At 53.1% G+C, this 15,906-nt stretch overlaps 1 pseudogene; it reads right to left on the bottom strand.

Annotated features, from left to right (window-relative positions):
- Positions 1–5,564: 5,564 nt before the first annotated feature.
- Positions 5,565–7,070, bottom strand: LOC148051184 (uncharacterized; annotated as a pseudogene).
- Between the last annotated feature and the right edge of the window lie 8,836 nt (positions 7,071–15,906).

The raw sequence follows: 15,906 nt of genomic DNA, 5'->3' as shown, positions 1-15,906 counted from the left end.
GTTTGGGTTTTTTACATCTCCGACTCCCCTCGCACCCAGGGGAGTGTTCTTGGATGTCAGAAAGGCTCAGCATTTGTGCTGCCCTCAGGGAGAACAGAGGGAGTCCTGCGAGGCAAGAGGAGTGCCTGTGGCTTAGTGCAGAGGGAGGGGAGCTGGTCTGTCCCTCCGTCTGGCTCCCAGCTGCCCTGGGCTTGCCCCTTTCTGAGCTGGAGGGTGATCATATTGTCATATAACCCTGAAAAGCCACCAAGCACTGCTGTGAGCAGAGAGGTCCGTCTTTGACCACTAAATGTCTCACCCTTTCTCAAGGTCTCAACACTCAACTTTTAGTCCCGGACACACAAGGCTCATTTCATAAACCCATCACCATTTTCCCCGTCATAGCATCTCTGTGCTTCTCCATGGGGCTGAAGATAACATAAAGTTGTTAAGGGCAGGTTTGCATCCTGGAGGGAAGCTCACAACTTGGAAGGAATCTTCAAGGAGATAGCCAAGTGTGCTAACGATGGCATTTGAGTAAGGGAGATTCAGCTCATTCCCCAGCCCCACAGGCTTCAATGTCCACAGCATCAAAGCTGGGACATGTGTGCCCATGGACACACCTGCATGAAAGGACCCACAGAATCAGTGTGTGACTCTGCAGCTGAAACTCCACCTCCCCAGAGGGTCTGGCAGCAAGACCAAGATAACAGTAGCAAGAACACAGACCAGTGGAGGAACAAGGCAAAACACAGTGAGGGTGTGGCTGAGAGAGGCCAGGGCAGAGGCATTGGGGCACTCAGACAGCGTTCCCCTTCCCCAGCTGTGCACGCCACCTCCCAGACACCACCATTGCCGGGCAGCTGCTCTCAGCCCCTGGGCTCTGCAGAGGGAACTGGGCCCGTGGCTGCAGAGCTGCACCACGGCTCTGCTGGAGCTCTGGCTGCAGAGGAGGTGGTTCATGCCTTGGAGCCCTGTCCCGATCCAATGTCGGGGGAGGTTTCGATATGATCCCAAGGACGAGATTAAGACGCTGGAATCGGTCAAATGTCATACAACCTTTCACTTTTATTCGAGGGGAGAAGAGAACAGAGGGAGGAGGGAGGGCAAGGGAGGAGGGGAAAAGAATAGGGGAGAGAGAAAGAGAAAGAAAGAAAAGGAGGAGTTTACTGCCACCACCTCGAGCCCTGACAATCTTCTGCTGGGTCTCCGGTGGCCTCGGGCGTCGTCGGGGACCGAAGCGGGGGGGGGAGGCTTGAGGGTGCAGGAACAGAAGGAGTGGTCTCTCACGCGCCGCCGCTGCCGCCCCGCCCGAGGGGCACGTGTGCTCCTTATATAGGGGCTCACGCATGCGCGGATCACAAATGCGTACGTGCGGCTCGCCACGGATGTGCTGTCCCCACCTCTGCTCTTTTCGCGCCTTTTTTGTCCCCGCCTCAGCTCTTTTCACACCTTTAGTCTGTGCGCAGGCGCACGAGGTTGTTTTTCTTAAAGCTGTGGAGAAGATGGTCTTTTCGAAGCGCGACACTGGATGGCGCTACAGTGGCAATGTCGAGACAAAAACCACGTTTTTCTATCGGTCCTTTACACCACCCCATGGCTCGACATTGCAGCTTGGTGGCCTAGGAGGAAGAGAAAGAAAGAGAGAGGAAAGAAGGGGGAAAGGAAGAAAACGGGAGTTGAGGGAGTTGGGGATAAGGGTGGAGGAAAATTGTGGGAAGGAGGAAGGGAACAACATTGTTTTAGGTGAAGGAACATCTTAACACAGATGAACTGAGGTGCTGCTCAATGCAAACTCATTCTCGAACAACTTTAACAATTCTTCAACTTTGGAGGACAAACATTAGGAATGGGGTTAACAGTAACTGGCAATATGCAATTTCTTCCTTCAGGAGGAATTGGGAATGGGTTTAAATGATTGGTACGGAGGTAGGTTGTGGCTGAGAGATGGTACGGATTTTTGGTGCACCATCAGGTGGAGGGCTGGGAACAAATTGCATATTTGACACAACATGTCGAATTAATTGAATAAAACAGGGAATTATGCAGGGCAGGAACAGTAAGGTGGCAGTTGCACATAATAGATACAATATTAATTGTTTCACTCAGGGTGCCCCTGGTAACCAGGACCACAAATCGCCGTTCCAACCACTCCAGGTTTGAACAGGGACATGGGCTATTTTCCTGATAGCTTGGGTCAACTGGAGAACTACTTCTCCCACATCATCAATTTCTAGGCAGCAGTTAGAGATATTTTATTTTCCACACACCCCTCCCTCCTCAGCCAATAAATAATCTAAAACCATACGGTGTTGAAGGATTGCCGTGCGCATTTGTTGCGATTGTCGAGTTAATAGGTCTATGGCATCAGCAGTTTTGTTGGTGATAATTTCTAGGGCTGCTTGTAGTCTAATTATTCGATTTAGATTATAAATCGGTTCTCTTGCCCCTGCAGTGGGCTCGTTAGGATTCCAGGTTGCTGGCCCATAGTGTTCAATTATTCGCTCAGGGGGCCATTTGTCATTTCCCCATTTTTGTGTCCCACCTAAATTTATCTTGGTAGATCGCATTTTACGGGCAATCCTTCTATCCCCGAGGTTATCCTACACTTTTATGCCTAGTTGGGGTCCACCAGTTTCTGGCAGGAGAAAAAAGAGGGGCCTTATAATCCCTATATAACAAACTCCCGACCACCCCGCGGGTAAGAACTTATATGCCGTGTTCCCACAAATCCAATAATGCCCCTTTTTGGCTTTATTCCCCTTAGCAAATGGCCCATCTTTCCCCGGTGGAAACTGAAAATAAGTTGTGTCTTTGTCACCCAGAGGGCTGAAAAAGGTGGTTGCCCCATCCCTTATTCGGCCAGTACAATACCAAGCCCCATAAGTACCCCTCCATTTACAAGTTTGTTTTGTAATGTCGGAGAATCAAGGTTTCATTTTTGCTTGACCAATATCCCTTAAACCCCTGGTTATGCCCTGTTTCATTAAGCCACACCCACAGGTCCTTTTCCTTGTGGAGGGGCTTACGTGTGAGAGTCCATTGACATTTGCTTTCTCCCACTTCGACCCCTCCTTTCTGGGTGCGATTCAAACAGTATTGCCCCTTAGTTGGAAACTGAATTGGCCAGGTGCCACTGTCATCCCATGGATCGTCTGCGGCTTCACTATATTTGCTTACAATTTGGTCTGGGGTGAGAGGTGCGGATGTCCACGGCCAACTTGATAGCCCTAGGGGTCCGCCGCAAACCCAACAGTGGCTCAGATTGAAAGTTTGACTCACGGCTTTTGCTAATAACACGAACTCATTGTTCTCGAAGGGGTTGTATGGAGGAGGGGAAGGTAGAGGGAGTGGTTGTTCATCACTTTCATGGAAGTGTCCCTGAGTTAAAATGATCCAAAGTAGCAGGTGCATCGTGATCACATCACCGCCAATTTCGAGAATATCCTGCCACTTCTCTTTCTGCCAGATTGGTAGTTTGTTGACTTCCCAGCCATTCTGCTCCCAAAACGGGAGCCACTCCGTGCAGCCCTTGAATACGGCGTAGGAGTCTGTATAAATGTGCACAGGGGAGGTGGTCTGGCTTTCGCATTTAAAAACGCTCCACACTGCGACCAGCTCCCCTACCTGTGCACTGCCTTCTCCCTCCGTAATTATTTTCTCCTTAGTTGTTACTTGAAGGGCTACAGCCTGGTATCTCCAAACCTTCCCTTCCTGCTTCGAGGAAGCGTCAGTGAACCATGCGTTTAGGACCTGCTCTGAAAACGGGGGAGCTACTTTGACCACGGGGGGCAGTGGAGGGTTTTCTTTATTTAAGTCTGCCTCATCTTGTATAGTTAGCATTTTAGCAGCCCCTTCGGTAACAGAAAAGACCTCACAATAGTGTTCTATCTGAGCATACCATTTCCTTACGGACGCTCGCTGAGCCACCCCGTCGGGGGGTGGGGTCCCTGCCAAGACTGCCTTAGTCACCTTAAACGGGCCCCGAAGGACTATCGGCTGTTTCCGAATAGTTCGTTCAGCCTCCCGTAAAGCTAGGCTAACTACAAACAACCCCTTCTCCCAAGTAGTGTATCGCTTTTCAGCATCCTTGAAGCTGCGTGAATAGAATCCGATGGGCCGGGTGGGCCCTTTGGGTCCCTTTTGCCACAGGTGGATGGAGAGCCCAGTATGGGCAAATCCCCATTCGATCTGAACCGGATTTGTGGGGTGAATTGGCCCTAGGGCTTGATGGGCGTTTGCCTCAAAAATTAGTAACTGCAAGGCTTCCTCGTGGATTGGGGTCCACTCCCACTGAGCCTTTTTCCTTAGTAGGTCGTATAGTGGCCTAGCAATAATTGAAAAGTCAGGAATATGTTTTCTCCAAAATACAAGTAGCCCTAGAGCGTGTTGCAAGTCTTTTTTGGATTCGGGCATTTTGAGGGAGTCTAACGAGGATAGGGTATCTGGAGGAATACAGGCCATTCCCCCCCTCCACCAGATTCCTAGAAATTTTACCTCACTGGAGGGAGTTTGGACCTTTTCGGGTGGGATTGTCAATCCCATCCGTTCCAGGTGGGTGACAATATCACGTTGTGTTTTTCCAACGTCCTCTACCTGGGTTCCTCCTATAAGCACATCATCTATATATTGATAAATTTTGACTCCTGCTTGTATAGGGATAATTTCAAGTTCTTGTGCCAGTGCATGGTGGGCCAACGTAGGGGAGTGTTTGTATCCTTGGGGCAGTCGAGTGAATGTATATTGCTGTCCCTCCCACGTGAAGGCAAAGCGCTCCTGGTCCCCAGGCTGCAGCGGGACCATAAAAAACATGTCTTTGACATCAATGGTAACCATCACTGGATGGGCTTGTTCCTGAATGGTTGCAATTAATTCAGCAATATTTGGCACGGCAGCTGTTAAAGGGCCGGTATTGCTATTGAGGCGCCGGTAATCTACGGTTAATCTCCATTTACCATTGGGTTTTCTAACAGGCCACACAGGAGAGTTAAAGGGGGATTGTATGGGAATTACGACCCCTTGCCGTTTAAGGTCCTCTAGTACAGGGGTGATGCCTTCCCTTGCCCCCAAGGGTAACGGGTAAGGTTTCACATTGGTCAGCCGGGAAGGAGGAAGGGGAGGCGCTGCTTGCAACAGGCGCATTTCTGCACTAGGGCTCCTGGCTAATCTTCTGACCTGGGGAACACCGAAGGACCACGAGTTCCCTTGGGTGTCCCGCCACTGTTTCCCTTTTAAAACATCTATTCCCAGGAGATTCATTTGAAAAGGTCCTACGGCTGCCATGGTCTTCACCGGACTCTCATCTCCTGGTAGCCATAAGGTTACCGGGGTCATGGACACAGACTGGGTTTTCCCTAGGGCATTTAATACTATCAGGTGCTTAGAAGGGGTTGAAATGCTGCACCGTTCTGCCTCGCTCTGTTTTATTGCTGTAATTTGGGCCCCTGTATCAATTAAAAAGGTCACGGGCCTCTTCCTCGGCCCTACTGCAACGGTAATGAGGAGGCCCCCCTTATTGTTGCAGGTGAGTTGTCTAATGAACATCCACCCTCCGCCTCCCCCCTCACCCTGAGGGGGCGGAGGTTTTAGTTTCCCGCCGCCCTTTCGTCCCCTTTGAACCCCTCCTCCCTGTCCAATGCCGGTGCGGGAGGCGGGTTCAGTTTGGGAGGGGGTCCTTGCCCAGACCACCTCCGCACCAGGAGCTCCAACTTCTTGGTGGGGAGCCCGTCCATTAGGTCTCGGGGCACACCCTTTTGCAGTCCCTTCTGCCACAATTCTTGTCGGAATGGGGGTTTCTCCCTTTTTATTGGGTCGGGGCTTCCCCCTGAAGGAGCCAGCAGTTTGTTTGCCGGCTCCGCTGTCCGCACGGCCCTAGTTTCCACTTTATTGTAAGTTCTGCCTACTGGCCCATATTTTCTCCCATAGTTTATTAGTTCCTGGGCTATCTCCCCCCAGGTCCACACCTTTCTCCCCCACTGCCGCTGTTCGGGGGTTACCGTTCCCTCCAGGGCAGCTGCGATTCACTCCTCGCGGGGCACGTTTTGAATTCTCCCCTGTAACTGGATCCCGATAGGTTTTAGCGAGTCAGGGAGTCCTCTTATTAGCGGCGTCAGCCGCTCGGGGTCTACAGGTAGCAACATTGGAGAGCTTAGATTTGGTTTCAGCTCCCGGTCGTACATCATTTGTAGGCAAGCCGCCTTTTGTACGTTTTCTAGTAGTTGCTCGACCGAGCCAGTTATAGCTAGGGGATCCCCCCTCTCCAATGGGTTCAGCCCCCCCGCCCAATATGCAGCCCTCTGGGTCAGAGACCATGGGGCTCGGCGATCGCCCGTTGTGAGAAAGACGCCGGGGCCCCAATACCCCTCTTCTTCCTTTTCCGATAGCATGATCCCGTCCCCCCCCGACAGGGATACCCTCCACACGTATTCGGTTTCGGACTCCCTTGCTGTTCTAGCAAAGTCCTTTCGGAGCTTAGCCAATTCGGTGGCAGTAAAAGGGATTTCTTTCATTACAACTTGGGGACGGCTGTCACTATCGTCCTCGTATATGTATTCCGTCTTTACCAGCGGGCACATATGGGGGCGGTTATCCACAGTCTCCCTTAATCACTTTAGATCTTTCTGGGGGTAAATTTGGCGTACCCCTTTCTCTTCCAGCATTACCTCAGCCTCAGCGGGGGTGTCTGCCTCCCTCAGGAGCTGAACCCTCAGCTCCTCCTTCAGAATCATATTCTGGCGCTTCTCCTCCTCTAGCGCCCATTTGGTCTCTAGTAGTTGCTCTCGCAGCGGTGTTATTGCTGCTTGCAACAAAGCGGCCAGAGCCTCGGATGGACAAGGCGCTCGTTTCTTATCCTCCACCGCCGCTGCCAGACACGCTCCTAACACAGCACATACGATGGCTTTCCCTTTCCCTTTCTTTACTCTAGCTTCTCTATGTAAGACCACTATTCGGTCCATAACACTTGGCAGTTGGAACCAGTGGTCCCGAGCCCAATCTTGTCCTGGGGGTGAGGGGCGAGAGCGGTACGTTTCTAAAAACTCATATAATCTCTCTGTCTCTTCACAAAAATCGCCTGCCTTTTGGGCGGCCATGTCCTACAAAGGGGAATTCGTCCCGGGAGGGTCAAACCTTAAAAAGACCAATTTTCCCCTATACGCTCCCAGGAGGCCAATCCGCACACTATTATGAGACAAAAACAAGCCTACAAAGGGGATATCGTCCTGAGGGGGTCACACCGTAGAATTCAAGCTTCCCCTATACTCCCCCAGGAGGCCAGACCATAAACTAGTATGAGACAGAGGAGAGCCTACAAAGGGGATATCATCCTGAGGGAGTCACAGCATAAAATTCAAGTTTCCCCTATCCTCCCCTCAGGAGCTCAAATCACAAAGTAGTGCGCGCGCTTCAGTGCAAAGGTCTCAAAACCCACTCCTTCCTTACGCTTCGTTCGTCTCCGGCTGCTTCCCTCGCGGGAGAGCAGAACCGCGGATCGGAACTCCGCACTCGCTTCGTACTTATTGGTACGTCTCGTTCACACACAATCGCTCAGCACACCATAAGGTTGTACGACACTCTCATCTCAAGGGATCCTGTCCGTGACGCCAATTAAATGTCCCGATCCAATGTCGGGGGAGGTTTCGATACGATCCCAAGGACGAGATTAAGACGCTGGAATCGGTCAAATGTCATACAACCTTTGACTTTTATTCGAGGGGAGAAGAGAACGGAGGGAGGAGGGAGGGCAAGGGAGGAGAGGAAAAGAATAGGGGAGAGAGAAAGAGAAAGAAAGAGAAGGAAAAGGAGTTTATCGCCACCACCTCGAGTCCTGACGATCTTCTGCTGGGTCTCCGGTGGCCTCGGGCGTCGTCGGGGACCGAAGCGGGGGGGGGGAGGCTTGAGGGTGCAGGAACAGGAGGAGTGGTCTCTCACGCGCCGCCGCTGCCGCCCCGCCCGAGGGGCACGTGTGCTCCTTATATAGGGGCTCACGCATGCGCGGATCACAAATGCGTACGTGCAGCTCGCCACGGATGTGCCGTCCCCGCCTCTGCTCTTTTCGCGCCTTTTTGTCCCCGCCTCGGCTCTTTTCGCGCCTTTAGTCTGTGCGCAGGCGCACGAGGTTGTTTTTCTTAAAGCTGTGGAGAAGGTGGTCTTTTCGAAGCGCGACGCTGGATGGCGCTACGGCGGCAATGTCGAGACAAAAACCACATTTTTCTATCGGTCCTTTACACTGTGCCCAGAGGAAGATGTCCTTAAAGGCCTCTCAGCTTTCATAGACTTTTCCCTTTCAGAGCTTCCTCTCCATGGGATCTCCTACTACCAGAGCTCTGAGCAGGACAATGTCTGCTTCTCTGAGATCCCAAACCTGTGCTCTGCTGGTTTCCACAGTCACCACAGCCAAGGCTGAAACTTCAACATCCCTGCCCGGCCCTGACTCACCCTTTCGGCCAGCTTGGCAGCTGGGAAAAGAAGTTGACCCTGAGATTCTCCAGGAGCCCATGGGACTGTTTGCATGCAAGCACTTTGCCCATCCAATGAGTGCAAAGGTCGCTGATCTGGAGACTTCCTTGGGCTGCCTACAGAAGCCTTTGTCCACTTTCTCACCCTGACTGATGGTTCTATCTCTCACGTTCATGTCACCTTCAGTGGTTTCTCCTCTGTTCCTCACCTGCATTCACGCAACCTGTCTTCTGCCCCACCATACATTCCATCTGCCCCAGCCTTCATAGAGGACATGCCTCGGTCTCATTCTCCCACCTTCCCCAACCACTCCCAGTGTCCCCTAAAGAGCCTGTATCTAGCCATGACAGTACCCAACGCTGTGCAACCTGTCCCACCACATCACCGCAGTGGCCCCCTCAGAAGCTCCGTGATGGAATAAGGGGCTCCAGATGCTCCTGCCTGTGTCCCAGGCTGAGGGCATGGGTGCACACTCCGGTTGCAGCAGCTCAGCAAAGGCTTCTCATAGAGAAAACTGGAACCAAGCACCCAGGACCCCGTGTATGCAAAGGCTTTGCTTCAGAGCAAAGATGTGCTGGGAAGGATGGCAGGTGGCAATGTAATGATGAAATGAGGTGCTCATGAAGACAACAAACCCTGCAGTCTCCAAGGCAGAGAAACACAGGCCTGGGCCATGATGGCCTTGCAAGAGAGGAGTTTGCTGCCTGAGCTGACTCAGCAGCACCTTGTGCCAGTCTCCAGGAACACAAGGTACCCCTGAGAAAGTCCCTAGGTGAGGTAAGCCTGCACTCCAGCCAGCCTGTGGACATCAGTGGCATGGGTTTTTTTTTTCATATCATTAGGTAAGTGGGTAGAGGAGATGGGAGAAGAGAACTGTCAGGGGTTGAGAGTCCAGGGACATGAGTGGAGACCCTGGTGTGATGTGCCTCCCAATCTTGCAGCACATGTGTGTGTAGATGAGATGGACCTTGCCTCCTTGCCGGGGTGCTGGCATTCAGGTGCTGGCACAAAGGCACTGGACTCCTTTGGGAGGCCCTGCTGTGTCTGCCCAGCACCCACTCCAGTGGGACATGGCTTTCCTGGATGTCCTGTGCCACATTTGCCAGCCACGGGCAGTTTCACTGGGCACCCCAGCCTCCCCTGGCATGGCACTAGAGGCCTTTCTGATGCCATTTAAAACAGAGCCTTGAACCAAGGTAGGTGCCTTCACTGCAGGGATGTGCACGTGCCTGAACTTTGCAGTGAGCTGAGCTCCAGGGAGTGCAGTGGATGGTGCTGCAAGACAAATCTGACCCCCCTTCTCATGCACTCCTCCTCTTGGTCAGCTGAAAGTCCAGCAGCTGCCATGGAAATGTGGGTCTGACAGACGTTCAGATGCCCTAAAGATTGAGTGTAATGTGAGGTGGCCAAGGGACCCTCCCCACCAGCCCCACAGCTGATGCTCAGGCAGGTGTGGGTGTCCCAGGTATGCTCCATCAGAGCTTGCAGACACATCCACAAGTCTTGGACCACCCCTGGCACCTCAAATGCCACCAGGAGTTTGTGTGACAGCAGCTGACTGCCACCCCCCATCCCCACACATCCCAGTGGGTGCTCAGGGCAGGGCCTGGTCTGCAGGCACCTGTTTTGTGCACCCTGAGCTGAAGCAAGAGGAATCCCAGCGGCTGTGGGTCTGTGGGGTGCATGGGGGAGAGCCGAACCCCACTGCAGTCTCTGGTGAGGAGACACCTTATGGCTCAGCTGAATCCCTGCCCTGTGCCGGGGGGAAATGATCTCTGCCTGTCACTGCCGAGGTGTCCCGCCTGGCAATGTGATGGGGAGAGGGGTAAAGGGACGGGAACATTTCCACCTCTCGTAGACCACCACGCCATCTTTGGGAAAACACCACTTCTAAAATCCATCTCTCCAGCATTCAGAAAGGGAGAGGCAGTGATGACATCAGTCTGTGACAGCCCCTGCTCCCCAGGAGAGTCCCTGCTGCCTCTCAGGCGCTGTCAGCCCTTAGAGCCCCAGGGACACTTGGAGGGAGGCCAGAGGGGCAGAGAAAGTGGTGCCTTGGGCTGGGCCTCTGCTGCTGAGCTGGGCTGGGCTCCTGGCATGGAGGGAGCTGCTGGCAAGTGGGCAGCACTGCAGAGAGACAGCTCTGCCCAGGAGCAGCTCCTCTGCAAAGGGCAGCAGGGCTGAGGGCACTGCCTGCAGGCAGCGAGGGGAGAGGAGCGAGGCAGGGAGAGGTTAAAGGCAGCCTGGAGTGGGAGGACGCTGAGAACTCATTATGGGAAAAATCTTCACAGCCCTTGACACGGTAAGTTGCTGGAAGCAGTGCAGTGAAGCTGCAGTTGCGGGAGGGATCTCCAAAAGCTGCTACATCCCACAGCCTGTGGGATCTTTAAGGTTGATTCTCACAGCTTCTCCAGTGCAGAGGAGGAAGAGATGTTCCAGAGCAGGTTTTCCCTGCTGCACCATCAGAGGGACAGGGCATGATGGCTGCCTTCCTCCGGGGGTGACTGCAAGGATGTTAAGCCGGGTGCACAGCCAGGGATGGCCAGGGCTGTCCTTCAGAGCAGGGTCCCTGTGCCCCAGTGGTCTGTGTGCCAGGGTCAGTGCTCAGCCTGCCCGGGGAACTCCCAGCAGCGCTGTGGGGAGAATCTGTGGGTGGAAGAAGGGACCCCTGGTAGGGCAGGGTCCTTCTGCTGTTGAGAGGGTGCTGCATGGGTCAGGGCTGCTCACAGCTCCAGTTCAGCCCCAGAATATTTCCTCAGGGATGTTTCAAGGAGAAGGTCCTGGCAGGGATTAGCATAAAGATAATGAAGATTTCCTCAATTTGTTTTCAATTTCCTACATGGAGTGGGGAGGATCATGGAAAAGGGATAAATGGAAAAGGACCTGTCAACTTTGAAGAAGACCCTGAGACTGCTGAGTGAGTGATCACTAAGTCTGACGGGAGCCTCCTAAAGTGCCCTCAGCCACTCCTCTGCCAAAGGACAGCACCAGCATCACCTCTGTTGGACCCATCAGGATTCTTCTGACCTGCCCTTTTCCACCTGCAAACAGGAACATGCTCCCAGCCAGTGCCCTGCAAACAGGCAGGTTTCTGGAGGGCCAAGGTGAGTGCACAGAGGTTGGGATGGGGTCTGTGAGCACTGGCAGCGAAAAGCCATGGGACAGGGAAACACCTCCCAGCAGGAAAATCTCCAGGCAGCAGGGATATGATCTGGGAATGTGAGGAAAGTAAAACCAGAAATGTGGGAGGGAGAATTCAGAAACCTCCGTATGATCCCCTCCAGTGCCCTGGCCTCTCTCAGCCACAACCTCCATGTATATTTTTCCTTGGTTCTCCACTTGTTTGTGCTATTGCTATTGTTATCTTGGTCTTGCTGCCAGGCTCTCCGGAGATGGGAATTTTTAGCTGCAAAGTCACAGGTGCATCTTGTGGGTCCTTTCATGCAGCTGTGTCCATGGGAACACATGTCTCAGCTTTCCTCTAACCTGTGTGGCTGTGGGCAATGCAGTCTTTGGGGCTGGGGTATGAAGTGAATCATCCTTAATCAGATGCCATCATTACGACACTTGGCCATCTCCTTGAGGATTCCTTCCAAGCTGTGAGCTTCCCTCCAGGATGCAAACCTGCCCTATAGCACCTTTGTGATATCTGAAGCCCCCATGGAGAAGATCAGAGATGCTACGACAGAGAAGATGTTGATGGGTTACTGACATGAGCCCTGTGTGTCCTGGGCTAAAAGTGGGGTGCTGAGACCTGAGGAAAGGGTGAGACATTTAGCGGTCTGAGGTGGATCCCTCTGCTCACAGCAGTGCATGGTGGCTTTTCAGGGTAATATGGGAGTGTGGTCACCCTCCAGCTCAGAAAGGGGCAGGCCCAGGGCAGCTGGGAGCCAGACGGCGGGACAGACCAGCTCCCCTCCCTCTGCACTAAGCCACAGGCACTCCTCTTGCCTCGCAGGACTCCCTCTGTTCTCCCTGAGTGCAGCACAAATGCTGGGGCTTTCTGACATGCAAGAACACTCCCCTGGGTGCAAGGGGAGGAGGAGATGTAAAAGAACCAAACTTGTCAAAGGGTTTGTGAAGGAGGTGGAGGTTGTATGACAAATGGCTTTGATTTTGCTCAGAGAAGTCCCCCTAACTTGTCAGTCTTTTCCTCCTTGGACAGTGTGCCATGCCCAGAAGCAGCAGGTGTCCAATGACAGCTCCATCACACAGTTTCTTCTCCTGGCATTCGCAGACACACGGGAGCTGCAGCTCTTGCACTTCTGGCTCTTCCTGGGCATCTACCTGGCTGCCCTCCTGGGCAACAGACTCATCATCACCGGTGTAGCCTGCAACAACAACCTCCACACCCCCATGTACTTCTTCCTCCTCAAACTTTCTGTTGTCGACCTGGGCTCCATGTCCCCAAAGCCATGGCCAGTTTCCTCTGGAACACCAGGGTCATCTCCTACGCAGGTTGTGCTGCCCAGGTTTTCTTTGTATTCTTCTTGATTGCCTCAGAGTATTCTCTCCTCACTGTCATGGCCTACGACCGCTATGTGGCCATCTGCAAACCCCTGCACTACGGGACCCTCCTGGGCAGCAGAGCTTGTGTCCACATGGCAGCAGCTGCCTGGGGCACTGGGTTTCTCAATTCTCTCCTTCACACGGTCAATACATTTTCACTCCCCCTCTGCCACAGTAATGTTGTGGACCAGTTCTGTGAAATCCCCCACATCCTCAAGCTCTCCTGCTCACACTCCTACCTCAGGGAAATTGGGCTTCTTGTTCTTGGTGTCTTTATGGTCTTCATGTGCTTTGTTTTCATTGTGCTGTCCTATGTGCAGATCTTCAGGGTCGTGCTGAGGATCCCCTCTGAGCAAGGAAGGCACAAAGCCTTTTCCACGTGCCTCCCTCACCTGGCCGGGGTCTCCCTGTTTGTCAGCACTGCCATGTTTGCCTACCTGAAGCGCCCCTCCATCTCCTCCCCATTCCTGGACCTGGTGGTGGCAGTGCTGTACTCGGTGGTGCCTCCAGCAGTGAACCCCCTCATCTACAGCATGAGGAACCAGGAGCTCAAAGACGCACTGAAGAAGCTCATTCAATCCGTAGTCTTTCAGCAGCAATAAGGTGCCCATGTCTCTTCACCAGTGATTTCCAATGTATCTGGGGAACCTCCTGTGCTTTGGGCTTTTTATCTGTGATAATTCTGTTTGTTCTGGAACGTCTGCATGCAGTCCGCTTCTCCAGAGGCATGAACCCAGTCTGTCTGACCCAAAGGTCTTTGCACATGTGCCTGGCTCAATGGTACAGTGGCCTCCCGTGTCACATCTCTGTAATAAAAGGGGGTTTCCTCAGTGCCGGTGTCTGGAGGTTGGGCTCTTTTTCCAAAGCTGAGGTCAGGAACAGGCTGAAGGGATTGCCCCCACAAGGCCGTGCTGCTGTGCTTTGATTCTCTGGGCTGAGGACAGTAGAGCTCAGGGCAACCTGTTAGGGCATGGGACTGGAGGGAGCTTTCAGTGGTGCCCGCCCTATTCGGCCACTTCCAGCACTGGCCACTCTCCACAGGTTTACGGGTGAGTTTGGCTGCATGGCCATTTTTGCCTCCTCCTGCTGGGCTCAGGGCCTGCACTGGGGGAATGGCCATCCCTGCTTGACCTCTCTCCTTGTCCAGACCCTGGCAGAGCCTGGGTCAGGGATGTCTGCGAAAGCCCACATGGGATGCGGATAGGTCTGGTTAGGTTCCAGGACCTGGAGGAAGCTGTCTCAATTAGGAGGAACAGAAGGGGGACAGGGCACAAAGGGATGTTGTCCTGGTTTCAGCTGGGATAGAGTTCATTTTCTTCTTAGTAGCTGGTATAGTGCTGTGTTTTGGGTTCAGGATGAGAGCCATGTCAATAACACACTGATGTTTTGGTTCAGGCTAAGCAGTGCTAAGTTGTTGCTAAGTAGTTGCTAAGTAGTGCTCACACTGGTCAAGGACTTTTCAGCTTCCCATGCTCCACCAGGTGCAAGAAGCTGGGAGGGGGCACAGCCAGGACAGCTGACCCAGACTGGCCAAAGGGCTGTTCCATACCCCATGACGTCATGCTCAGTATAGAAGCTGGGGAAGAAGAAGGAAGGGGGGCACGTTCTGTGTGATGGCGTTTGTCTTCCCAAGTAACCGCTACACGTGATGGAGCCCTGCTTTCCTGGGGATGGCTGAACACCTGCCTGCCCATGGGAAGGAGTCAATGAATTCCTTGCTTTGCTCTGCTTGTGCGCGCGGCTTTGGCTTCACCTATTAAACTGTTCTGTTTTATTGTACTTCAATTATTAAACTGTTCTTATCTCAGCCCAAGAGTTTTCTCACTTTTCCTCTTCTGATTCTCTCCCCCATCCCATTGGGGGGGAACAAGCGAGCAGCTGCGTGGTGCTTAGTTGCTAACTGCGGTTAAACCACGACAGTCCTTTTTGGCCCACAACATGGGGCACAAACCCACGACCCTGGGATTTAGAGTCCTGTGCTCTACCGACTGAGCTCATGGAGATCACACAAGAGAATCTATTCCTCACTCCAGATACACCCTTTGCCGTTGATACCACTCCAGGGTGCTGGTTATTGCTGAACACTGCTCGCAGAGCATCAAAGCTTTCTCTCTCAAACACCTCCCACAGAAGACAGTAGGCCTCTGGGGTGGGGGGGGGGCAAGAAAATGGGAGCAAAGAGAGCCAGGACAGCAGACCTGAACTGACCCAAGGGCTGTTCCATACCAAAGGATGACGTGCTCAGTGATAAAACCTCAGCAAAAGCAGGAGGAAGGGGTGTTGTTCATTGTGATGGTGTTTGTCTTCCTAAGCCAGTGTTATGTGTGCTGAGGCTCTGCCTCCCAGCAAGTGGCTAAATATCTGCCTGCCCCTGGGAACTGGTGCATGAATTCCTCTTTTTGCTTTGCTTGCACGCATAGCTTTTTCTTTTCTTATTAAGGTGTCATTCTCTTGACCCATGAGACTTTTCTCCTTCCTTCTGTTTTCTGTCCGTCCTCCAGGAGAGGGCGGTGAGTGAAAACCAGGGTGGGTCTGGCTGAGGTCAACCCACCACAACAATCATAACCTATGCTCCAAGTGGGGCCTCACCAGGGTTCCCTGGGATTGTGCAGCCAGGATGTGGGATGCACTGGGGTCCCTGCATGGGCTCAGGGGAGGGCCCGTGGAGACACCCAACACCCAGCGCAGAGGGACTGAGGTGGTGCCTGTGGGCTGACAGTGGGGCAGAGTGTGACAGATGCGCTCGACCCCTTGACCGGACTGTTTTGGTTTCCCAAGTAACCGTTATGCATGATGGAGCTCTGGTTTCCTGGGAATGGCTGAACACCTGCCTGACGATGGGAGGTAGTGAATGAATTCCTTGCTTTGATCCATTTTTCTCTGGCTCAGCTTGGTGGGAATGGAAACACAGTTGTGTGCATTAGAGAAAGGGCTGAGACTCCGAAGCCATCACACTGAGGT

The sequence above is a fragment of the Nipponia nippon genome, unplaced genomic scaffold (assembly GCF_047370975.1).
Source record: "Nipponia nippon isolate SJK-2023a ecotype South Korea unplaced genomic scaffold, ASM4737097v1 scaffold_64, whole genome shotgun sequence".
NCBI lineage: Eukaryota > Metazoa > Chordata > Aves > Pelecaniformes > Threskiornithidae > Nipponia > Nipponia nippon.
This window is presented reverse-complemented; position numbering and strand designations above follow the sequence as displayed.